This window comes from Harpia harpyja, chromosome 4 (genome assembly GCF_026419915.1).
Source record: "Harpia harpyja isolate bHarHar1 chromosome 4, bHarHar1 primary haplotype, whole genome shotgun sequence".
NCBI classification, from domain to species: domain Eukaryota; kingdom Metazoa; phylum Chordata; class Aves; order Accipitriformes; family Accipitridae; genus Harpia; species Harpia harpyja.
Window position 1 is genome coordinate 43,445,495 of NC_068943.1, and position 24,775 is coordinate 43,470,269.

The window sequence follows — 24,775 nt, forward strand, 5'->3', positions numbered from 1 at the left end:
GAAATAATCTGTCACAGCTGCAACAAGGGAAATTCTAATTGGATATAAGGGGAGGGGGAAACCCAAACTTGGGAGAGTGGTGGAGCACTGGAGCAGGTGCCCAGCGAGGCTGTGGGATCTCTCTTCTTAGGGATTTTCAGAGCTCAAGTGGATGACACCAGATTCAGTTTTGAGGTTAGCCGTGTTTTCAGTAGAAGGATGGCTTAGGTGACTTTTAGCAGTCTTTCACAACCTCCATGCAAAATACTGTTTTTCTACAACTCTCATGAGTTTGTTCTGGATTAGCAGACAGATGAGGCGTAGCCTCTCCATCCTTGTCCTCACTTTCAGCAGCATCTGAAGTACTCTCAGTGCCATCTCCTGCCTTCATTTAGCTGTTTTATGTGCTGTCCCTTCCCTCTTTCTGTGCTTTTCTTTGCACCCATTTCCTGTTTGCTTGCTTGTTTATTCCTCCGATTGGATTTTTCTGGCCGTGTTTTCAGGAGAGCACGGTCTGTGGATATTACATATAATCAATTACATTTGAAAACTGCCGAAGATGCACTGAAAGTGGATACTTGCATGAAATAACAGGGGACTTTGGATGTACAAGTAGAACTCTAATAGCTGGCTTGAATTTGTTTTGGTAATCTGGCCCTTATCCTAGCCTTTTTGAAAGATAATCATCGTTCAAAGAGAGGTTTTCAGTCACTATAGCATACACTTTATATTTCACTATGTAATGTAACCTTCCATACACTCAAGGAAAACAATTTACAGAGCTCATTGCTGAACTCTGCAGATATAATACTTAAAATGGGTTATGTTAGATAAGAGTTTATGTTAAAAACCAAGAAATTTTCTAGAGGAAAATTATTGTTTAGGTAACATTGATTTGTATGAATTAATGTTTTCACTTCAGTTGATAGTTAAAAATGGATACTTAAGCTAAGCCACATTTTTAGTGTAATATAAATGCTTCGTTAGCTATGAACCTAGGGTGCGAGCTGAAGTCCATTGTTTGTTTGTTTGTTTTTTTAAGTCTCCAAATTTCAGTTGGCATTGGGTCATGCTGTCCCAAAGATTTTTTTTTTAATTGAAAAAAAAACCCCTACGTGGACTGAGAGGTGGGAGGATGCTTTGGAGTTCTCATTGTTACTTATTCACTTTAGACGATTGTCTCCACCCTTCTCTCAGCCTACTTATCAGTAAAATTAGGGGCAGTGTTAATGATCCTACCTGACACAGTTATTGTAGAAATTAACTGATGAATATTTGTACAATATAGTATTTGTACAGAGGTGGTGTATTACTTGTACTGCAGTAGCAGCCATCTGTCACACGCATCTTGCTGATTTAAAGACTACAATGAACATTTTGGGCTTGGGAAGTTAAGTAACTTCTGCAGAACTCAGATTGTTGTTGTTGTTGCTGTTTTTATTACTTGTTTCTTATATTTTAATTCAGAATAGCCCAGGTCTGTAACTGCTGTCAGTTGCCATGGCTTTATTGGCCTTATAGTTTGGGGTTATAGCACAAAGTGTCTATGTAAGAGGTTCAGCACTGTTTAGAAAGTGTTAATAGTGAACTAGACGTAACATTTGAGTTTAATTTAAATCCCGTGTAGCCGAGTGTTGGTGACAGATTGAGAGAGAAGGAGCAAACCACAGCATTGTGTTTTAAAGCAACCCAGTGGAACAAAGGGTATGTATATTTGTTTTCCATAGTTCTCTCTAATTATCTTGTAATTTCTGTGTCATGCTTACCTTGATTGGGTTTAAAAGAAGGTTGCAGATTTATATATATCTGAAGAAGAGACTAAGGATGATATTCACGTGGGTCTGCTCTTAGCCAATGAAAGCAGAAATGTGAATGTGGACCTGTCCTTAGTCAGTGGAGCATCGAGAAAGTGGATCAGGGCTCCAAAGGTAGGAGTCCAGCTCTTCTGATAGTCAGCAGAGCCTTGAGTTGAGGGCTCACAGTTTCTGTGTTAGGAAGCTCTGCTTCTCGACAGGTAAGGTATATGCCTAAAGGTCGACGAGTACCTTGAGCTACCTACCTTCGGCCGATATAAGTCTGCTGATTTCAGTAGACAAACACTGGAGAAGGCAGCGCAGCCCGCTCTGACCTCGGGCGTTGTTTCAGCGGGAGGCTCTGGCTCTTGATTAACTTGTACTGACAGGCATGTCCACTGTGGTCAGCAGGACTCTCATGCACTCACCAATGTACTGAAATACCTGAGTTCTCCAGGCCTACACTCACTCTCTTTTTAGGCATATATCAGACTTTCAGCAAGTGAACAGAGCTAGGCTCTCCAGCAGTCAATGACTCAGTAAAATGTAGAAATCACATTTAATTCCACTATTGAGTGTGAATTTTCTTCTCTTTCAGGATCTATGAATACTGGTGAAGTCCCTTCTGTGAACTACGCAACAGAAGCTGCTGTCCCAATCCACAGTTGCTCCTTCCCACTGGCAAACAGCCTTAGGAGGAGCTGTTCATAGGTGAGATGTTCAGTGGCCAGTCAACTGAAGTGATTAGCTTTTCGCTCCTTTCTATTAGAAGAGCTTTACCAATTGTGAATCGGAACTGCTAATTAAGAGTTCAGAAGCTTTATAACCCATTGCTATATTTGTACAATATTTGTACAAAGGTACTGTAAGGCTGCGGTGTATTACACAAGTCCATTGCTTCTGCATGGTTATCTTTTTTCTCTTTCTTCCTCTCTTTCTATTCTGTGAATTTTTATTCTTTGAATTACCTCCTGCTACATCCTGTGATTTGTTGCAGCTAAAATTGATCTCACCTGTGAATTTAACACATTACTTTGTCTCTAAGTGAGTATCTGTATGGTACTGGCACTTGTGTGGGTCATTGAAAACGAATGAAGAACAGCAGGGTGGACTCACTGTTGAACAATCACGTAATGTGGAGGTAATTCAAAGAACTAATCAGAGACAGGCATAAAAAGAAGTTATCTTCTGGAATGCAGAAAGTCAGGTACAATGAAAAGGAAACCTGAAAACAATGAATCTGTTTTACATCAGTGAAGGCAGAGGAGTCCTACCTGGGATTAGTTTGGCCATTGTCAGTGCTTGGTGCTGCAGATAACATGAGTTCCATAGCAAAGCATTTTTAACTTGAAATTCCTGGGTGCAAGGGTGCATATTAACTAGAAAATGGACTTGAGTTTCACTGAGATCATTAAAAACTAGCTTTATTTTATTTTCCACCCACTATCCTGCTCAGAAAATGGACTTATTTTTTAAGTCCTTAATTAAGGATGAAAATTTAGTGTTAGGCAGATGCTGTCATTTTCTTCCTACCCCTTCAGCAAAAACCCACGTGTAATGTGCTGCATTGGGCTCTGAGGCTGTAGGATGGGTTGTCAGTGATAAGCATCTGCAAAACCTGCAGCACACGCCCAGAGACTTGTAGTCAGATGACTCATATGTTGCATGGGCCAAGTTTAATCCCAGAGAGAATGTTACAACACAGGAAGAAACCCCTGAAAATAACAGGAATTGGTACAGTATTTGGGCCGTAAACACAGGTTAGAACAGTCTGGGTATTTGCTTTAATCCTCTCTGATTCTATTTTGAATTGCAATGTTCCTACTTGCTAAACCAATTTCAGTTTTTGCTCTGTTTTACCGTGCCATAAAGAGGAGGGATATTTTGGAAACTGGAAAACTGCCACTTGCACCAGAATGGCATGCCACTAATTTTTGCAGGTTTTTTGAACTGAGCGTTGCCACTCTGAAAGCTCTGTCAGCCTCTTCTAGGATTCCCCACAGAGATCCCCACCCTCCTACAAGGCAGGACGTGCCCCAGGTTACAGGACTTTTGTTCCTTTCTCTGCAGGCTGTGCTGCCTCACCTGCTTCACAGTCAGGTTCTTTGAAATGATGAACTGGATATTTGAGAGGATGAGGGAGTTTGGATTTATGGGCTCTTCCTCCCTTAGCCTCAGCAGCACAGATTCAGTGGGCCCAAACATTGCCAAAAGATCAGGAGTGCGAGCGCATCCTTAGTGTAGACAGGATGAAGAATTACTCTGCAATGTGTATTGATGTAGTTTAGCATCACTTCAAGCAAAGGTCAAGCAAAAAGGTCCAAATTGCCATGAGGCCAGTCTCCACGAAGGGTTTGGCTTTGTGGCAGCAAGGTGGCAAGGAACCATCTGTGTAGCATGTGGGCTGGGTTGGAAGAGAGGTGCTTGTGACAGTCCTAGCCAGGAAAATGCCAGATGATGGACATTTCAGTGGCTGATGTTGCACAGTAGCTCATAGTGAAGCAACCTGAATGATAGGTAAGACCTGGAGATGAGGCTCGATTTTTTTGCTTTTCCTCCCCCCCCCCCCAGTATAATGAAATATTACAAGGGTTTTGCTTTCCACCTTTGCTTACTTATGCTCTGCCATATGTTTGGGTGTAGTTTAGCAGGCATGACAGGTAGCCACGTTGAGGGAGAATCTCAAAATGTGTACAGTGACATAGTGAAGCCTCTTTTATAGCGGGGTAAACAAATTTCACTTCTACTTCTTTATTTTCTTCCTTTTCCCTTGAGCAGAAATTTGGGAAAGTCATTTAATGTCACCTACTGAGTTTTAATGGAGGCTTGGAAGAAGAAGAAAAAAACCTGTCCTGTGTGCGCTTGTTTCTTAGGTACACCACATTACCCACAGCTAGTCTCACCACTCCCAGAGAAAGTTTGTGTAAGTCCTAAAATAATTTCATTCCACTGGCCCACAAATATTCCCGTTTGGTCAGCCTTATATAGAGTAATTACTGTTTAACATGGCACCACAGCTGGGTCAGGGCATATTTTGGGTTATGAGTTATAAAAAGCTGTTTGTAAAAAAAAAAAAAAAAAAGAATTAAAAAATTACTAAGTTTGTCGATCTGTCATCCTAAACAAATGAGTCTAGAAACTTGTTGGTTTACTTACTCTTTTTTACTTGTTTTGCTTTAAGAGTCAGCATTCATGAGAGCACTGGCATTAGTACCAAAGGCATTCAGCCATCTCATCCTGGCTTATTTAGATACATCTGCACTTCAGTTACAGAAAACGTAATTGTTAGGTAGCCAGGTGTTGTGGTGATATTGAGCAAGTATTGTGGGGTGGCACATGCTCAGGAAAGCGGGTCAAGGTTTAATCAGTGGAGACGTGGGAAGTTAGTTTTCATGAACAGGTGATAGGTGTGATGGGTGAGAAGAAGCATCTTGAGGGAAACATCTTGGCTCTGTGCTCTCTTCCAAGTAGGTCTTTGCATTTTATGTGCCTGAAGTGCTGTGCACAGAGCAGGCAGTTCATTCCCACACCTGTGCTGTGGTGTAATTAGCATTTTTTCAGACCATGCCGAGTCCAACATCAAAGTTCCTTCTAATTTTAATAACTTTGATATATACGTATATATATGCATGTATTTTATGTTTGTACATATATGGATATGGATGTGTGTGTACAGCTAGAAAAAAAGAAAATATGGCTATGTATATACAAGTGTCATTTCTTATCTGCTGCTAAAATACAGGTGTCTCTGTGGGAAACAAGTTGTTAAGCTGTTTACTGTACAAGAGTTCAGGAAGTTGAGAGTATTATATTCACTTATACAATTTCCCATGCTGAGTTGGTCATTTCACCTCAAAAATTAGCATCCCAGTCTGTTTCACAGAAGACCCCAATATTTTTAGTAATCATAGGAAAGAATGTTGTCCACTGGGACAGAGCAAGAGGCTGTGGATCAGGACTCAGGGTTTGGTTGTCTTTTTCTACTTATTTTATGGCCTGGGACAATTCTTAGCACTCTTCTGTGCCTCTGTTTAATAGCAAAATGGGACTAGTAACATTGAGTTACCTTGCATAGAACTATTTAAAGACGAAATTGAAGTTTGGAGACCTTTTACTAGCCTTTGGCATCAGAGAAATAGAGCAGTTATGAGAAGTATTCCTGTGGTTTGGCTTCATTTATAATATGAACTTCTTGAGAAAATGTATTAATGAAATGAAGCTGGGAAACAAACCAGAAGCAGATAGACAGAACTCAAATCCCTTCATGGACAGTTATACAATGTGCTAAGTAAGGATGGCTGTATCCTTGGATTTTTTCTTGTGAAAAATTCTGTAATGCATATGGAAAATAGTTTCCTCTCTATAACAAAACCAACAGGACAACTGACATTTCCGTAATTTTTAAGGCAATACAAATCTGAGAAGAAATACATTGGGAATTATGAAAATCTTTCAAACTGGAAATCTGTAAACAAAATTGAATCTGGGAACACAGGCTGTTGGCTCAGAAATGGCTCTCAGGTTTCTTGGCTCCTTATTCTCCATCAGCTATGCCAGACAGGTGGTGAATGGCAGCCTGGAAGCCCTGAGGTCCAAGCCTTGGACCAGAAGCAGATACATCATGATAAGCAGAATTGGGGCGGGTGAATAGAGCTATGGACACAATTTTTCCTCTGCTTGGGCTTGCAGTTTCCTGTCAGGTCATCCATCATGTTATTCCTTATATTCATATATTTCTTATTCCTGTTAACCCAGGTTGTGCCTGCTAAGTGTTGGAGGTGAAGAAGTGCATGCCCATGCTCTTTGCCTTTCTTGCTGAGGACAGGTACAACGTGGGCATTGAGGACTGAACATATTTCCAGGTAAGGGAGCACACCTTCCTCCCTACGGGGTGGAGTGAGCAGTCAAAAGTGAACTGACCGCTGTGATATTCATAGCAGCGCAGGTTATAACATACCAGCTCTGCCTTTCTGTTGGATATTTCCTACATGTTCATGGTAAGAATCTAATTCTTTTTCCACCTACAGCAAATGTAATAGGTCCAGATAAATGTTGTTGTGTAGGCACTAACAGTAAAGAGAAAACAAGTTTGATCCCAGGCTGTCAGGGACTGAATCTTTTCCATTGTAGGTTGCTTCTTGAATTAGTCTGAAAGAGCTTTCATTTTATTTAAAAGGCTTTTATTGATCGAAAAGGCTTCGTTCATAGGCTCTATCTTCTTGAGTGGCTGAAGCAGGCTTGACTCATGATAGGAGTTCTTATTTGAGTTCATTTTTATCGTCTTTGTTGTTGCTAAATTTCATGCTTTTCGTCTTTGCAAAGGTAACCAGAAAAGAGGCACATGGTTTAGAGATATAAAAAAAAGTGTAGGTTTCCTTCCAGTCCATTAATCTTCTTTCGTGGAGCTCTGTACCAGTTTGAGTGAACAATTGGGAGGAATCAAATCTAGACTATTACATAAGATCAAAAAGAGAACAGATTTGTTTTGAAGCTGGGTATAATGTATTTGTCCGAAGTCATGAACATTGTTGAGAGCTCGGAACATTCTTCCTGTTCTGCCTGAGGATGAAACTTAGATCATACGAACTGGAGAGAGATCCCAAAATATTTGAAGCCATTTAAGTAACTGTAGACCTAATTCAGAGTCCTTACTGAGTGAGGCCAAGCAGGGATTTGAACCTGATTTTTATGTGCCCTCTTTTCTTCTCTTTTGTCATTTTAACTTGGAAGTTCCATCTTATATTGAAGAAAGTATCCCCGTGGATTTCATAAAAATTGATTTATTCAGGTCAGACACTTAGGATTTTTTTTAACTGACCCAGTGTTTTGTGTCCAACCACCCCCACCCCTGAAATAAACAAATGGATTGCCTGTGGAAATTTCCATAGAAAATATTCCTCTGTCTTGGGTCATAATTGTATTATTTTACAACTGTTTAAGTTACAACTCTTCCTAACCGAATCTCTGTATCACGTAAAGGACAGAGAGCAAGTGGACTGTCCAGGCCAGGAAGATCTAGTATTTAGGGGACAGTGTACATCCTATGTATGTGCATCCAGCTGCAGGGGATGGCTTTGCTGGGTTCATTGACCTCTTGTAGTCTGTATACATGTCGATTAGAAACAGGCTAGAAACTGGACTGAGCTCCTTCTGCTGCCAGTCACTTGCAGTCCCGAACAGAAAAGGAAACACCAGTTTTTCTTCCGTAGTCCGGATGCTGACTCACCTGTGTGGTGAAAGAAAATAGCCAAAGGGTTGCTACTTCACCAGTGTCCCAATGTGCCTGGGAATATTTCATCAGCTGCTTTACTTAGGCAAGTTAAACTGCAAAGCTCTAAGGCCTGAGGCCAGTTCAGTAGTTACTCACACGTAACTTGGTCGTGCGCTTGATGCCCTGTGTCCGATGTCCCCATCACCGATAAGTAAGTTTTATTTTGCAGTTGGTTTTAAAGCCATTGGCAACGTCTAGTTGTTTTGCATTGGTGTTTCATTGATGCATGGTGTCACTTCAAGCCCATTTTGCTTGTAGTTGGAAACCTGTTCCAACTCATCTGCCTCTTCTCTGCATCTGGTTCCAGGCCTTGACCTTGACCTTGGTCTGTGGTAGGACTGGGGAGCTGACCCACTGCTGCTGTGTTTCGCTGCCCAATAACGGGGTTTTGGTGGGGTGGGGAGAGCCAAGCTGACAGGGATGCTGCAAGACGAAGGAACCGCTGTTCCCGAATTTCTGAAGGCTGGCAGTGACGAGGCAGCACTGTTGTGGTAGCTGACTGTCATCAGTCATCCTGGTTCAAGCCAGGGAAACTTTCTCTGGCCTCGCGGAGCGTTTCCATGTTCTCTGCCTGCCCTGGAAGGCCTCCAGATGCCTTCAGACAAAGCAACTTTCTAAAAGCTTGCTGGGGAGGGCATCACTTATGGGACTGCAAGAAAGAAGATTTCTCCCCTGCTATACGCATTTTCCTTATTTTCAGAGCTGGCCACCCTCGTGAGTACACAAGCTGGGGACACTAGTTCAGTCAGGCTACGAGAAAGGAAGTTTGCTCTGTGCCTCTAGATCAGTGCTCAGGCAGGATGCTGATGGTCCTTGAACGGTGCTGGTTTGCCTGCAAGGTCAGGATCTGAGCTTCTTGTCAGGTAGAGCCCGGCCTGAAATTCCGGACTAGAGCGTGCAGCCGCTGCCTTTCCCTGACAGCTCGCTGCAGCACTGCTTTGCTATCAGTCTGCCATCTACGCTCACCTCTGCGAGCATGGCCAATACGGCTAATCCGTGCTTATCTGAATGCAGAGACATAGGCGGCAAGAGATTTAATGCAAATGTAGCATCGCGCAGCCCTGTTCCTTCTCGCAAACTATTGATTATGTGTCTGATTTGCTCTCCCCTGATAATAGGCCATAGGCAGAAGCCAATAGGGCGAGGAGGAGGAAAACCTGTCATGATCATTCGATGCAGCTGGTGAGCCAATGAGAGGAGAAAGCCCGTGGATTGGGCTGGGAGAGAGCAAGGGTGTGGGAACTGTCTTAGCAACAGCAGAAAGCAACTCTTTCCCCCTCCCACCGTGCAACCATGCTGGAAAGTTCCCGATGGTGTTCCTTAATGTATTTGTCTCGCATATGCCAAGTTCGTACGTGATTTGCGTGACTTTGCCGCGTGTGCCGGTTTACCCCTTTTCTCCGTGATCCTTTGGAAAGGGTAGAAGGGAATCACTTCTTTTTCTGTCCTACTAAAACCATCTAGCGAGCTTAAGGTAAAGGGATCTGCTGCTGGATTCATTTCTGCGCAAACCCTGAGAACAAAAGTGAATTTTGTATTGTCTTTTTGTGGTTGGTATCTTCCTCATGACATCTTTCCAAGACAGGCTGTTGTTGAAACAGTCAGTTTCTTGCCAGCCTGTTGTGACAGTGAAAGCTGGACACCTTGACTGTATTCTCATCTCTGCTAAAGAGTCCTTAGATGAAACCAGGTGAATCACTGTCCTTCAAACTCCAGATCACTTTGTCAGGTTGCTGGGCTCTTAGGTCTGGGAATTAGAAGAAAAGCCTTCTCAGTTGAGCCCTCCCTGTGATCTGTGGGCTGAGAAAAGCCAGTCCAAGGCACCATACTGCTTTGCCTCTATCTTTTATCTGCCTTACAGCAGAAAATGTTCTTTCTGTCTCTCTGCCTCTCTCATGGTCAATCTATCATTGGTTTAACCAACCGAAAATGAAAATGGCAGTTAAATTTGTCCAAACCTTTTGAACATTTATTGGAACCAAACATTGGCACTTTCAGCACTCCCTTGAAAATGACCTTCGTTGTCCTCCTCTCACCTGCCGCCTCCTCCTGCTCATAAGCATTCACAGGTTTATCTCACTATTTGCATGCTGATAATAGACATAGATTTTGTTAGTCCTGCATCTGTCGAGACGGTGGGGACAATAATAGAAGCACCGTCGGGACCAATATATATTGGTCTTAGGAGTGTGTCCAATAATGTCTGGGTCAGGGAGCCTTTAACTGCAGTGTCAGGGAATTTAGTCAGCTGTCATCGCTTCTTAATTAAAAATAGCTGAGACTCACTTACATTCCATTGTGGTGTATTAGCTCATTTGTCATCTTGTCCCCTGCTCTCCAGCAAACCCCCTAAACACCTTCAAAACCAGACAATAGATAGAAATGCTTGCAGCAGGTAAGAAGACAAGGGAGCAGAGAGTGGATAACCCGTGCCATAAGCTGCTCTTTGGGTCAAGAGATTGCAAGAGTTTAGCAGGATTCAAAGGGGATGGGGATGCATAACACTGCAGTATGAAATGTACTGTATGTATTTTACATGTATAAAACTAGCCTCTGCACAGGCATGTGTCAGGGAATAAATCAAACAGTAACTGTCCTGGGGTTACGTGAAACTTTCCTTGTGGACAAATCAACTTATGTTTTTCCATCTTGAGTTTCCAGCATCTTCCTCTGGTCCAGTACTCTCAAAGACAGAATGTTTTTTCAGTATGATCCAGTCAGACCTTTCCTATGTACAAACGTGATTGGATTACTAATTCCTCGCTAAATGGAATTTAGTGGTATCTCTGATTGCTATCACCTTCCAGTAGGTTTCACCAATTTATTTGTGATATTCCTAAGGGGACAGGGAGATGGGAGGTTACACAGAGCTTTGGGAGCTGCAGAGGGAAATGAAGAGCATGCTGTAATATCATTACTGAATGAAAAAGTATCCCCCTCCACCTGCCAAAAAAAAAAAAAGAATTTATTGTGATTCTAGCTAATGCTTGGAGCCAAGGGACATTTTTGGCATAGGGAGAACTTTTCTGGCTTCCTTTTTACAAGTAAATCAGAGGTGGAAGGGCATTAGACTGACTAACTTCCTGAACTGGAAGTTGCATCCGGATTACCATATTTAATTGTCTGTGATTGACCTATCTTCCATGAATTTTGCTAATCCATTTTTTAACCTGGTTGTATATTTGGCCTCCACAGCATTGGGTGGTGATGAGTCCCACCATTAAATCACATATTGTTTGAAAAAGTTAATCCAGGATGTCCTGTACAATGCTATCAATCTGTCCCATGAGTAAATGGATGGCTGTTGCCAGGGCTTCAGATTCCCTCAGCCCAAATCGGTGGTAGTTCCCCTTGAGACCACATCCATCCCACTCGAGAAGGGAAGCAGCATCAAACCTCCCGTGCTTCACCACCCAGCTTGGGCTGCAAGGGACCAGTGTTAGCTCCCACACAGGGCATCTTCTGCAGTCCCACTACTAAATAGTGGTTTTTCTGGCCATACATAGTTATTTCCCTCAGGACTGTGTTCCTGCTGACTTGACTGAAGATCCAGTGATACTTGTTGATGTTCTAAGAATGTTGTATTTCCCGTAGAGGGGAAATTCACATGCAGCTTGTGGGATATACCTGGATTAATTTAAGATATTCTCTTCAATCTTTTCAGGTTTTTTTCTGAGTCCAGTTCAAGAAAGCTGTGTAATAGTTTATAGGGATAAACAAGGAAGTCCACTGGTTTGACTCGATATTGTTTGGAGATTTTGAGTTATTCCGAGGTGTGCTGGTACAGGAAATTAGAAGCAACAAGTAAAAGCTCATCTGAACCCCAAAGCATCAAGCTAAGGACAGACCTTCATGTTAGTAGAGACATTTTCAGACTGCAGAATTTTTTTTTAAAACTAATTAAGCTCTGATGACTTCAGCTATATTTTCAGCCTCTGATTAAGGCCATGATACTAATTAAACTCTTGAATTATTAAAAATGCAAATAGTCAGACCTGTGTGCAACAGCAGACTTGCGTTTCCATGCTCGAGGACAGCAGTGGGGATATCTGGCAGAGTCTCTTGTGGTCACAAGTTTTTCTCTTCCTTTTTTGTTTAAAATGGCTGCACTCCACTCGATGCAGAACTAAAAACGTCAGCTGCTGGGGTAAATGTCTCAGCTGCCTTGCAGCTAGACAAGTAAGTTTGATTAAAACACAGCAAAGTTTTGGAAGGAACTCTGGGTCTCTTGACATCCTGACTGTGGCATTTTCACTGAATGGGCTGTTGGGATTGAAATACCATCTAGTCCTTAGGGAGCGAGTCTGCTTTCAGTAGCAAAACTCTTGGAGCTGCATTTAAGCTACCTACTTTGTTGTCATAGTTCAAGAGCATGATAAATTATTTAGACCTCTAGCTGTCCTCCCAGATCCTCTCTCTCTGGCATACCCTATGACATACATCTACCTCCAGTGAGATGTCTACACCAGGAGGTCTGATTGTGGCCTTTCCTTCAGTGCAGGTATGTTTTGGTTGTGGCCCTACTAAACAGTAGGGGATCTGAGGGAAGTTTTGATCTCTTTAGTGTCAACATCTTAGCAGGCACCGAGCACCTCTTCTGAGTAATAGCCATCCTTGTGTACAAATACATCTTTTGAAATAGGATTTTGTAATCATAAGTAGAACTCGTGTCCAGATGGATAGTCTTGCAGAAGTACAATTACCTGGTCTTTGAGGTAAGATGGAGTTCTGTAGGCTGGGAGTTGGGCAAGCAGATATTGCCTCTTGCTGTCTCACCAGTCTCTCCGTGTACCTAGATCATGGAAATTTCTGTGTTTATTATAAAAGGTTTTTGCACAGCTCCAGAGCCAAGAGCTGCAGTGGTACCCCAAGTACCACTTCTGCATCACTGCCTATACCCTCGCCAGTCTTCTGGATGTGCAGCCCTTCTTCTGGTGGAGGCAGTGGCCCGTGGGACTCGGAAGTGTCTGTCCCATCCTGTAGCCCTTTTGCCTTGCCATTATGGAGGCTCTGCTGGATCTGGCAGCGTTTGCAGCCAGTACCAGCTGGGATATTAGAGGGATATGCCAGTAGGCAGTCTAGTTATAACCTGCCCAGAGGGAAGTTTCTTCCTAGTGCCTATTTAGTTCGTAATAGAGACATAAATTAAAAAAAGGTGCACAAGACACTATTCAAATGCAGCAAGTGCATGTCATATTTAATAAACTGGAACTCTTGCTGGTGTGAAGTGACAACAATTTATTGGAGTCACTTATCAGATAAAAATATGACCCAGTGTCTACAGCTGAGTCCAGTTAATGGCAGGTGTGATGGTAAAGCTATGTCATTTTTTGCTTCCTCTCTCAACTGTCCTTTTAGTATGTTAAAACAAAGAAATAAGTGGTCATTACTTTACCTACGACAACTGATTTTTTTCATTCTCCTGCTATAATGGGCTGCAGGTGTTTCACAGCCAGCCCAGGCTAATAAGGACAGACATTCTGGCCGCACGCCAAAATTATAAAACTGTCCAGGGAGAGAAGAAAAGAAAAGACAGGGGAAGGGGTGGGGAGTGGGAAGGAAAGAAAAAGAAAGCACGGGAGTCACTCCATGCTGAGATTTTGTACTTTTGTGTCTCCTGAAGTGAATACATCAGTCAGGAATCAAAGGTTTGAAAAGTCATTCAGCCCCTCCAAATTAGAAGGCGAACCATCTGCATGACAGGATGGAGCTCTCCTCAGAGGCTGCAGGCCAGGGCTGATCTCAGTGACACCAGGGTAAGCCTGGAGTATCTCCACCAGAGTTACAACCAGCTCACCCGGGATCTCGGATTCTGGCCTGGTGCACACATCTCCCTGCCAGAATAACATTTTGGACCCAGCCCTTTAATGTTGTATCACCATAGTGACGGGCTCCTCTGTTCCAGAGCTGATGAGGAATCACTGTGGAGTTGTCCAGTGTTAATTAATCCCTTTTAGGCAAAATTTGAACTCGGTGGAAACTGCAAAGACAAGGCAGCCCATTCAGAGCTCTGCAGCCTTTCACCCTCTCCGATTTTAGCGATATGTCTTGCCCTCAAGTCCCAGTGCCACAGCCAAATCCCTTGTGTTTCCTGGAAGTTAGAGCAGTGATGGAAAGTCAATGGGAAGGAAAGATGTGCGGTATGAAAATGGAAGGTATACATGCCTCCTTACAGCTTTGCAGATAATGGTGTTTGGAAAGACTGGGTTGTGATGCAGGCTTCCCAAGGTGCTGCATTTTTGGGTGTGAGCCAAACAGTAGCCAGGATAACCGAGCACAAAGGAAGAGCTGGATCTGAGGCACTGGCTGGCTTAGACCATTTGGCTTGAATTGCCCTAAGGCATTGTAGCTAATGGTGAGAGACCAAAGTCTCCAAAGGTACCTCTCTCACTGTTGATTGCACGAGTGCCTTGGGGATGTCAGGCAGGTTCCTAAAGGTAAGTGAGATATGTCCAGGCCTAAGGGCATGTCCACGGGGAGAAAGAGATCCCAAAACTAGTCCTGACTTCAGGTAGCCATGGCACAAGGTCACGGAGATGCTCTGATCCCGATAGCTAGACTGCTCATGTAAAACCAACCTGAGTGCATCTTCCTCTGCACTGCTCGGTGTTTCTGGGTCTGGATTAGCTCTCAGACACAACTGGAGTCTCCCTGACCCCAGAGTGCAGCCATACCCCTGGGCCACATCCTGAAATATGCCAAAAGATGTTACCCAACCCACCAAATGGTTTGGGGTCCAGGTATTGTAGTAATGGATGCATCTGAGGTAAATTTGCTTCACTGGATTTAATATGACAGCTCCCAACCACAAATTTCTTATCGATTTGTTTGGAGCCAGGATTTGGTTCAGGCCAAGTGTTTTGTTTTGTTTGTTTATCTAAGATATGTTTTTGGATGCTTAGCAGGAAAAAAAATCATAACTGGTGGATGTTAATTATGTTCGTTTCAGATCTCCTTTTGGCAGCTGGATGAGAAGGGAATACCACTGCAAAGGAAGGATTACTGAGGCGAGGTTCAAGTTGTACTCAAAGGGAACACAAATGCTGTGCATTACACGTATCACCATCACAACAGGTCAGTACCTTTTCCCTGGAGTCACTGTCAGAGTTCTGTGGGTAGCATCTGTGATAACTCAGTCAGACCCTGCATATGGATTTAAAGGTGATAAAAATGCCACAGTTGAGATTCTCTTATATCAGAAAGGAATTGCACAGTTGTAAGGCTTACGTGATTTTAAAAATGGTATTAGATAAAATGTTTTATAGTAAGCAAATGGTTGATGACAAGAAGTTTCAGAAAGTGCTTTGTAATGAGGCAGACTGAGTCAGCTTTGAATTTTCTGCTTTTTTGGATGGCCTTTGGGTTTTTGCATTAACCTGACTAGGTAATTTGCTTGGAAAAATCTGTGAATTCTGGCTTGTTGTTTGCAAAGTGCTGAGAACACTATGACATCTCTGAAAATACAAATACTAATAGTGGTAATGAACAGCAGCTTATCAAAATCTTTTGTGATGGCTTGGAAATCCATGAATTCTTTTACTCTCTGATTCACCCCTTGAAGTATCCTGTGCTTTGATTTCTGTCTTTGGATGCCAGTAATGTGCAGCTAAGATCTGGGGCAGTTCCTAAGAAATTGAATGCAATTTGCTTTCTTTGAAAGAGTTTCAGGAAGGGCCAGATCTGCAACTGGTGCAAACCTGTGTCTTCAGTGGCTTCAAGCGAAGTTACTCCCTGATCTGGTAGTCAGGATTTGATTCTTCTGGTTAGAAGTTTAAGTTCCTTACAGTTCCCATAACCAGAACTCAGTTTTGTGATGGCTTCCTGGTGCTTTGATCATTCCTTTAGTTAACTTCAACATGGTTTATGCATATTCAGCTGCTGAGAGGACCAGGCGCCAGTGTAAACCATTCACATTTCATATTTGTGGCTTGCTTTGAGACTGAAAACTTTTTAGGTGCATAGCGTTTTATAGTGCAAGTGCACTAGAGCAGTTCTCATTCTCTCGTACTGTATGTGCAAACTCCTTAGTCGAGGTCTGGTTCTGTCTAACATTAAGCATGTGGCTGGGCGGCCTGGGTCACAGTCCTATGCTTCCCAGCATACCTTTGGGTGAGTGGAGAGAAATAAATGGGTGCAGAAGGCGACTCAGACTTCAGGCAGATTGAGTATTGCTCTGAAAGGGACCATCTCTCCTGCTGATCATGGCAAGAGCCAAGGGCATAGCAGAAAGGGGACGGATTCAGGGCACTGCTGGGCAGGCTTTTAAACATGCTGCAGAGAAAGATGCTGGATCTCTGTATGGGGTGTCCTGGTTTGGGAGCCGTTGTGGAGGTGGGATACAGAACCACATGTATATTGGGTGGCAGGGACATTACTTCATTTTCTTTTCTTCTTAAGCTTATCTGAGGGGAGGAAACTGTAGACGTTATCTTTTTCTGAGTGGAAAAACTGATCTCAAGTATGTATGTTTGAAGCTAGCAACAGTGTGAGCCAGGTTAATTTGACTAAATAGGCATATGAGGCCACAAAATCTGACTGAGCCTAATTAGAAACCAAGATGCCTCCCAGCACTTAAAGGTTTCTTTTAAGATTATGATGAGCTGACAAAACATATTAGTGAGAGGTGGAATTGGTGTGAGCCATGTTTGGCATTTTATTACTTAGTGGCAGCAACAAGAGGCCCTATGTAGAGATCAGAGCCACACGTGCACAAGCCTGGATTATTTCACCACACCTACTTTGTGGTGTTTAACATCAGCACCTATGCAGAAAGCTCTTGGAGTCGATGGAGTGGACTGAATCACCTTTGGAGATGCTGCTGATCTGCTGTGGAGCCCAAGAAGACTACGCTCTTAACAAGGCATCTCAACTAATCGCCTGCACCTTGTTGGGATGAATGCAAGCCAAGATGTGGTGTCTACTCATCACAGTGAGACAACACATGGCCCAAATAAATTGAAAAGGAGAATCCCAGGTTCTCAGAAATAATTTGTAGAGAAGAGGCATTGCAGTCTGCCAGCTGTTGAATGCTGCTGGGTAGTTTGCAAGCGTGGGTGAGGATTAAAAGTGTTGAAGGAGGGCACGGTAGTAGTTTTATACGATTCTTTCCAAGGATTTATTTTGCTTTGAGGCAGTGCTCTCACTACCACTAGCCTGGATTCCTCTGCTATCCATCCTGCACATTGCATTAATACAGGCAGTGCACTGCCTCTGTTTGTGGGATCAAGCCATCAGCGCTGGAGCGGGGCCGTAAAACCGTTGTGCCTGAGCACAGCCAGGCTGCCAGCGAGAAGCAGGGCTGATTTATGCTGGCTGGCGGTGGGACCTATTGTCTACTAAATGCAGTCCTCTCCGTTCGATGCCAGCAGGTGCTTTGCCGGTCTGGGCACTGCCAAGCTTCCTCCCGCTGTTCTCCTGAGTTCCAGTATTTCATCTTTGCTCGTGCTACTGTTTTTAATCCCTCTGCCTCGTTCACAGCCCTTGGTGTCTGTTCAGAGACTCGGTCTCATTTGCTGTTGTCCTGGTGCCAGAATTTTTAAGTCCGAGGCGATGGAGCTGCCTCTGCATGGGGAGGACTCATGCTCGCTGGCTCCACCGTCTGGACCTGGCCCCGAGCACAGGGCTCAGCAACCCCTAACCGGTCCCCTTGCTTTCTCTCCAAGAATATGATTAGAGGTTTGAAACTGAGCAGACAGCTGGTATACTCTCCCTGGCCAGCCTCAGTGTCTGGGCCTCCATTGTTTTTGTCCAAATCATATCTGATTCCTTTCCAAAAGTGTTTCAGTCCGTAAAACCAGACCAGGTGCCTTTGGTTGTGCTCATTCCTGAAATACCAGCTATGAACGAAAGCATTTTGGATTGGTCTTAAAATGGGTACAAAATTCATTTCAAACTGGGATGTGGGTTTTTTTCCCAATTAAAGCATTTGAATCTTCCCTTATGCTTTCTAGATAGAAAACTGACCTTGTTCAAATCAGTCCTTGGTCTTATACCCAATCTACTGCATCCTCTTTTACTAGATCTTCAAAATTGCTTCATGCCACGCTGCAGTCTCTGAAACCTGACCTCTATATACATTCTTTGCACCTTGACCTCTCGGGTTTTTTACATAGAGTAAAACTACCAGCAAGTCAGATGATAGGTTTTGCTGCAATGTGCTTTCCCATTCTGCTCAGTAATTTGCCAGAACAGCGGAAAAAGCAGAAGAAACCTTGCCAGCCAAAATTGGTGGAAGTGTTTAAAAGCTCGGGTGGCCTCTGAGCTTTGGTTTAGTTCTGCAACCCTGTTAACTGCCAAGCTAAGTGCTTTGTCCTCCACACTGCCCTTCGTCTAAACAGCATGAGCAGTACCACTGGCACCAGGGCTACGGAAGGGCTCCTGATGCTGCCAAGAAGATGGGCCCTAGTTATGGAGTGGAGATCTGCCAACCTTCTGTGCCGGGGAGTTTGCAAACTTCCACAACGCATCTGTTTTATTTCAGATCATGGATTGCACTGAATAGTCCTTTTGTGCGCTCTGTCTCCAACTACTAAAACTGGCTCTGAAGAAGCCAGAGATAAATATGACAGCTACTGTTACAGAGTATCCCCTGGATACTATGGCCTGACCTGTACCCACTGTCTATCTTAACATTGTCAGTAATAATGTTTATATTGCTGTGTCAACTTCATTTCTTATCGTGTAACCAGAGATGGGCCATATGAACATGGAAAGCTTTTCTGTACCTCTGCATTCAGGGTCGTTTGGAGGTCCATGGAAGGGACAGGCACTTTGCCACTGAACTGTTTGCCCCGACAAATGCCACGATGTTCTATGTATCATTTGAGGGGAAAACAATACTGTTTGAAATGACAGGAGAGCGTTACAAGGGTAGACTGAATGGCACGACTGCGGATTGGCAAGTCTGCCTACCCACAGTATGTGTTGTTACAGCAGGTTTTGCAGAGGTAGGCTCTGTCCGCATTTCCCGTGGGATGTTACGTTCCAATCTTGCACAGATTTCTCTGCGGGAGTTCAGATAGCTACAGTAACACTAACCACTGTTTTGTGTACTGTTCATCTGCATTTGTTAAATGGGCTCCATTTTGCATTGTAGAGATTCTTATACTTCCATGGCAGGGGAAATGGTTTTGTGTATCTATCACTGGATAAAGGTGTGATTGCATATGACTATATCAATAGCAAGGGAATATGAGTGTTCCTGTACCTGGCGTAGTATTTGTCATGATCTGCCTGGGAGTGCCAGGTCCCAGTAAAGTGGTGTAAGGAGGAGGGCCGTTTCACTGCACCTCTGAGCAGCAGTCTTTGATGCTTGAATAAGGGTTTCCATCGGTCAATCTTATCTCCAGTGGGTGGGTGTTTTGGAAAATTTGACCCATTTCATTTGTATTTAAGCATAGGCACCAGAAAGAAGGGCTTATGCCTCTAGTACTTGCAGTTCAGTTGCTGGAGTGTCACCAGTTCAAGACATCACCCAGTCAGAGCCACTGGGAGCCCAGCTCTCCCTGTGCTGTCTCTGGACAGTGTTTGACTAGACTGCTTTTATCTCTCTAGCATGTCTGTGGGAGTTGAATCTTTGTACAGAGACTGCATTGCTTGGCATCTAATCTGCACTAGTTGACTCAGTCAGCCTCAGAAGGCAAGGGGGGAGGGAGATAAGTAGGAGGAAGAAAGGTGGGAGTGGAAAATAACATATTTGAGGGGACAGCAGGAAGCCTAGGCTCATTCGCATCTTGGGAATTGCTCAGGACATGACCAAGTGAGTGTTTCCTGATCCCCTCTTTTTTTTTTTTTGCTTTTTCCCCTGTGGGCCAGAAAGAAAGGATGCCTAGTAGGGTACAACTGGGGGAATCCCAACATGGGTGATGCCCTTAGCAAACGTCACTAGAATGCCAAGTGTCCCAGGTGGGTTGTAACCTTTACTCACCAAGATCGCTCAGTCACAAAGACTTTCTTTATATTCTTTTCTGTGGTACCTGGATTTCCGTTGAAGATCACCCATTCAGTCCAGACCTTGCTTATACCTTGAGAGGAGTTCTCTGCATGGAGGATAGTTTAATATATGTTTGCTTGTTATTGTTTGCTTTTTCTGTGGGGAGATGAATCAAAATGGAGACTAAGTGAGGTTCCTTGGTGAGGGAAGGAAAGAAAGATTTCTAAAAGACAAAAAAATACTACTGTTTTTGGATGAAAAGGATGGGGGCTGTTTCAACCTGCAGGTTAATTGAGAAGAGAGGCCATTGTGGAGGTGGAGCTCTAAAGCAGGACAGGAAGGAGAGGTGTATAGCTGTGTGTCTTTTCAAGTGCTTCAGGATGCTCCAACATAAAAGTTGCCATGTGAATGTCAGATACTGTTATCTATTATTATGAAAGTTGAGGATCTGCTCACACTTTTAAAGATCAGTAAACCCACATTCTCTGTACAGGCAGAGCTGGGATCACAGGATGCTCATTGCATGTTCCATGTACTTCAGGTATTGATTATGTCTTTTCTTTGTCTGTCCTAATTAAATCAATAAATGGCCTTTGTAGTCACCGGTGTAGCAGGTAACAAGTTGAGCTGCTTGAGGTCACTGAAGAGGGCATCCCGGCAGCCTTTGAAAAAGAAAAGGATTTTGATCCAGAATAGTCGTGGTGTCCTAGTTTCCTAGTCCCTTGGGCCAGCTTGTTCCTAGAACAGGGCTCTGAAAGCAAATAGAAAAGAACAGAAGAGAATCGTGTTCTCTCAGGGATGATCTAAGAAATCTGGTATTTCTGTTGTCTCAAATCTTTCACTGTTTACTCCAACTGTCACCTGTTTTGTTTCTTCTATGCTTCTCTTATTAACATATTAGTAATGCTGTGATGATTAGGTGAGCAGATTATGTGTCAATGTTGCATTATGATTTAGTTTCTGGTTGTACTGTAGCAACTCCTGGGTGTACAGGCATTGATGAGAGCTGTATTGTGTAGGTTGCTGTATAAACCCAGTGCTTATTTATCAAGGTGAGATCATTTTCAGTGGAACTGGGTAGAAAGAAATTTTGATTCAGATTCCTCTGGGTCCTGTGGTTGGTTGAAATCCAGATCAACTCCAAATGTATCCAAATTTTACGTGCAATACATGTTTCACATCAATTCAGCCGGGGTCCAAGACTGACAAAGCCTCATTCTCAGAGGTGAAAACAAATGCAAATCCATATGCTGTGGTTTGTTCTGCTGGATTAGCCCATTTTTTCCCAGATTGATGCAAGGGCATTTGCAGGTGTTTTCTCTGTAGTAGTTGTGGTTTGACACTGGGTCCTGGCATGCAGATGTTTGGAAGCGTGGCCACTGTGACTAGCAGAGCTGGGCTCTGGTAAGGCCACTGCCGTTAGCAATTTTTTGCCAGCCTCCTCGGATAAGGGTGTGTGTGCAGAAACCTGACCCTTGTCATGTCCTTCCTTCCCTGGGGCTTTCTGAGGTGGTTCATCGTTCCTAGAACCTCACGCCTTGTTCTAGCACTTGAGGATTATCAATATAAAGTAAAGCAGCACTAGTCAGATGGGATTTTTTTTTTTTTTTTTTGGCTCAGGGGTATAAAAATGGTATCTTTTAACCTGTCAGTATGCATTTACAACACATCTGAGGTTTGAAAGAGGCTGTGCAAAAAGAAACCCAAGAGTAATAAGAGTGCGTTAGTAGAGCCAGTAGGCATTGAATAGTCTCTGTGGTGGTAGAAAAGCCTTAGGCTTCGACTGATTGCTAATTATGTGGCTCTATTCCTTTTTAAGAAAATACCATGCAAGGTTTGTGAAGGAGGTAAAGTGTGTTAATCTGTGGAGAGTTACCAGTTTTTGGGTTGGTGGTTTTTTCCTTTTTTTTTTTTTCTTTTTTCCCATGCCTCAATTTGGTATTATAGACTGGGCTCTGGTTTTAGAATGAAGCCGCATTCCCAAGTTCTGCCATCTATCTCTTAGAGCCACTGTGTAAAGGGCACAAGTTATTCCACCTTAAAAAGAAAAGAAAAAAAAGAAAAGGGAAAAAAAGCAAAACCCACGCTGTGCAGAGGGAGAGAGTTACAGAAAGTGGGCCCCCTGCTTTTTTCAGAGGGGGAATGTAAGCAGATCCTTGCTGAAACTGCTTCACTCAGCAGTTTTCAGCTTGTTTTAATTGGACTGGCCTGAAAGAATTCTGAATGCTGTACCTGTGCCAATGAAAATGCAAATGTTTCCCCGAGACGAGGCACTCGGAGTGCCTGTGCCCCAGCTCTGATAGCAGCAGCAGGGGCATGGAGACACGTATGTGATGGGAAATGGGGAGGCCTTGATCTAACTCAGCTTAGAAAACAAAGGCCTTTGGAAAATGAAGCATGAATAAGGCAGAGCAGGGCAAAATGTAGGGTACCTACTGGAACTCCTGCAAACCCAGGAGCTTTTCTGTAGTGAAGTCCATTACCCTCTCACCTGGCACTAGACTATTGGATCCTTTACTAATTTACAGGGGAACTTGATATCTCTTTCTTTCTGTTTTTGTTTATTTGTTTAATTGTTATTTACTGTGGAAGGTTTGCTGTCAGAGAGAAGGCTATTCTTTCAAGTGCAGAGATGCTGTCATCGAGCGCATCCTTATAGCCAGCGGGTACGGTGGTGTTAGGTACCACAGTGTGTCATTGGAGGCTGTCTCACTGCGGGAGAACTGAGGTTACAAACTGATGCTGGACTCTGGCTACCTGCAGGAATGAACAGGGTGGGCTGGGAGATAACCAGTGATGTTTCTGCATGTGGAGCCTGGTGGCAGGGCTGTTGTTGAAGCAGTAGTTGATGGATGCTGCTTGATGGTTTGAGCTCTTCCTTGTCTGTGCTGCTCTACCTGGGGACCCCTGATCTCGAGGGCTGTTCCACCTCACACTGGAGCCAGATTTTATGGGTGGCTTTACGGGTGGCTTGAAGGGATGGCATCAGAGCCAGTGGACCAGACACTGACTGTGTCTACTAAGGTGCTGGAGTTTGTCTTGAAGAATTTTGATGACGGTATCAAGTTGTTTCTCTGAACCAGTAAGATCTTTTCCTTGTCTATCTGGTGTAGCCTAATGCTCCTTAGTACTGAAAATTCAGCATTGCCCCCATTTAATAATGACTATTCTTTCCTAAGTCCATAGAAACTATTCTTTGTGTTGCTAGCTTAGCTGGTTACAGCATTTCCGAATTAGTTCAGTTTCATGGTCCTGCATCCAGACCTGATGCCGTGTAAACTGTATTCTCTCCCAAAGCATCAGCTCAGTGCTGGAGTCAGAATCACTAGCATTACTGTCTTTACGCCCTAAGCTTGCCATTATCTTAAAACATGAAAAGATGATTGCTTAATTCTTTATGTTTGTTTTCTGAGGCTTTTTGACAACAGACCGTCCTTCCAACATGTTAAAAAAAACCCAAATGGTTTCCATGTCACTTAAATTTGATAGTTACTCATACTGGGTGCATCATCACTAAATTATCGTGTGTTTGTACAAGCATGGGTCTGGATCCTCCCCATGTAGTCCCATATCCCATATCCCATTTTTATGCTATTCATTCCCTTGAGATGCTGGCCCTACACAGAGTTGTCCTTCATCCCCAAACCTGTTTTTTTTGCATGCATGTGCATCTGCCTGAAGTAGCTACATGAGCGCAAACAAAAACCCCAAACCAAACTAGAACAACAACAACAAATCCTTTGAAACTGTTAAGTCTCATGTATTTCCTGTGTCTTGATATTCCCCACATAGGTGTGGGTACCAACATTCGCCATGTACTGAAATTCTCCATGTGCTGGGCATCCCTCTGTGTGACCATTCTAAATGCAGATAACTCCACAACATATGTATTACAAATTATAGCCACAAAAAAGTATGTTCTTACACATCCATAAAACATACTTCCTCATAAAGGACACGTAATAAAGTCCTGGAATGAATGAAAAAGAAAAATTACCTGGCTCAGCTTATTTTTCTGCCTCATGTCAAATTACAGCCCAGTTGTGAATTGGGAAAAGAAATAATTTTCAATAAATGGTTGATCAATTCTTTTCTGTCTTTGTAACTCCCTATACAGTAATGAATATGCATTCTTTGCATTTTCCAGATAAATATCCAGCATCTTAGGGTATTTAAAATTAGATCTGTATACATTTACAGAGTAATGATTATTCTGAATTTCATCTGAGGCAATTAAAAAGCATCATGATGACATTTAAGGTGATATTTTTCTCCCCTATGTTAAATAATTATAAATAATAATAATGATTAAACAAATTATTCTGTTCCTCCCAGTCTGGATCAACCTTTAGGTTAATAATCTAAATCATTAAAATTCATCTGTCTCTCAAAGGATTGAGTAGTTAAAAAAATTGGAGGAACCTTTCTGCATAAGGGTGATTGATAATTACCAAAGCAAAGATGTTTTGTAGGTAAAAATTGTGAAGGCTCAGCAGATTGATTGGGTTATATATTGGTCAGGTTGAGGTGATATTTTCAACGCTTAAACATGGCACAGTTTTATCAACTGACATCCTCTTCATAGGACGATGCAGAGGTCAAGTCCAAGCCTGCTTCTTAGTAGACCGGCTCTCAGGAATTTGTGGTTCACAGCTGTAAACTCATTGTGTGACCTTAGGTCACTGATGGCCATTTTTTGAGATTATTATTTAATTACAGTGGGAGTTAGGCCCTTATATATATATATATATATATTTTATTTTTCCTTAAACTGCCTCTGTGAGTGATATTTCTCTGATT

At 43.0% G+C, this 24,775-nt stretch overlaps 1 long non-coding RNA gene across 2 annotated transcripts in view; it reads left to right on the forward strand.

Annotated features, from left to right (window-relative positions):
* Window positions 1–1,604: 1,604 nt before the first annotated feature.
* LOC128141574 (uncharacterized) overlaps window positions 1,605–24,775 on the forward strand; it is a 53,489-nt gene continuing 30,318 nt past the window's right edge. For both annotated transcript variants that reach the window (XR_008235119.1, XR_008235120.1), the window contains exons 1-4: window positions 1,605–1,683; window positions 2,371–2,483; window positions 6,528–6,634; window positions 14,993–15,117. This is a non-coding gene — a long non-coding RNA (uncharacterized LOC128141574). The remainder of the gene's footprint in view (window positions 1,684–2,370; window positions 2,484–6,527; window positions 6,635–14,992; window positions 15,118–24,775) is intronic.